This window comes from Schistocerca piceifrons, unplaced genomic scaffold, assembly GCF_021461385.2.
Source record: "Schistocerca piceifrons isolate TAMUIC-IGC-003096 unplaced genomic scaffold, iqSchPice1.1 HiC_scaffold_1683, whole genome shotgun sequence".
Lineage (NCBI taxonomy): Eukaryota > Metazoa > Arthropoda > Insecta > Orthoptera > Acrididae > Schistocerca > Schistocerca piceifrons.
The window spans coordinates 1,477,281-1,478,866 of record NW_025727549.1 but is presented as its reverse complement, the minus strand read 5'-3'; positions in this window follow the sequence as shown (position 1 = coordinate 1,478,866).

Below are 1,586 nucleotides of genomic sequence, written 5' to 3'. Positions count from 1 at the left end.
ATGGAAACGACAGGATTTTCTTTTGGGATACGACAATCACATTTCCGATCCACTAATCCTTCTTTACTGCATCACTCACTCCCACTCATTGACGAATTCACACGGAAATTGCGTCGCTATGAAATACTATGTGTTCTAAGACATTTCCTTCTAACTCGAGTAACGTTTCTGTGGAAACGACAGGATTTTCTTTTGGGATACGACAATCACATTTCCGATCCACTAATCCTTCTTTAGTGCATCCCTCACTCCCACTCATTGACGAATTCACACGGAAATTGCGTCGTTATGAAATACTGTGTGTTCTAAGACATTTCCTTCTAAATCGAGTAACGTTTCTATGGAAACGACAGGATTTTCTTTTGGGATACGACAATCTCATTTCCGATCCACTAATCCTTCTTTACTGCATCCCTCACTCCCACTCATTGACGAATTCACACGGAAATTGCGTCGCTATGAAATACTATGTGTTCTAAGACATTTCCTTCTAAATCGAGTAACGTTTCTGTGGAGACGACAGGATTTTCTTTTGGGATACGACAATCACATTTCCGATCCACTAATCCTTCTTTAGTGCATCCCTCACTCCCACTCATTGACGAATTCACACGGAAATTGCGTCGCTATGAAATACTATGTGTTCTAAGACATTTCCTTCTAAATCGAGTAACGCTTCTATGGAAACGACAGGATTTTCTTTTGGGATACGACAATCACATTTCCGATCCACTAATCCTTCTTTACTGCATCCCTCACTCCCACACATTGACGAATTCACACGGAAATTGCGTCGCTATGAAATACTATGTGTTCTAAGACATTTCCTTCTAAATCGAGTGACGTTTCTATGGTAACGACAGGATTTTCTTTTGGGATACGACAATCTCATTTCCGATCCACTAATCCTTCTTTACTGCATCCCTCACTCCCACTCATTGACGAATTCACACGGAAATTGCGTCTCTATGAAATACTATGTGTTCTAAGACATTTCCTTCTAAATCGAGTAACGTTTCTATGGAAACGACAGGATTTCCTTTTGGGATACGACAATCTCATTTCCGATCCACTAATCCTTCTTTACTGCATCCCTCACTCCCACTCATTGACGAATTCACACGGAAATTGCGTCGCTATGAAATACTATGTGTTCTATGACATTTCCTTCTAAATCGAGTAACGTCTCTATGGAAACGACAGTATTTTCTTTTGGGATACGACAATCTCATTTCCGATCCACTAATCCTCCTTTACTGCATCCCTCACTCCCACTCATTGACGAATTCACACGGAAATTGCAACGCTATGAAATACTATGTGTTCTATGACATTTCCTTCTAAATCGAGTAACGTTTCTATGGAAACGACAGGATTTTCTTTTGGGATACGACAATCTCATTTCCGATCCACTAATCCTTCTTTACTGCATCCCTCACTCCCACTCATTGACGAATTCACACGGAAATTGCGTCGCTATGAAATACTATGTGTTCTAACACATTTCCTTCTAAATCAAGTAACGTTTCTATGGAAACGAAAGGATTTTCTTTTGGGATACGACAATCACATTTCCGATCCACTAA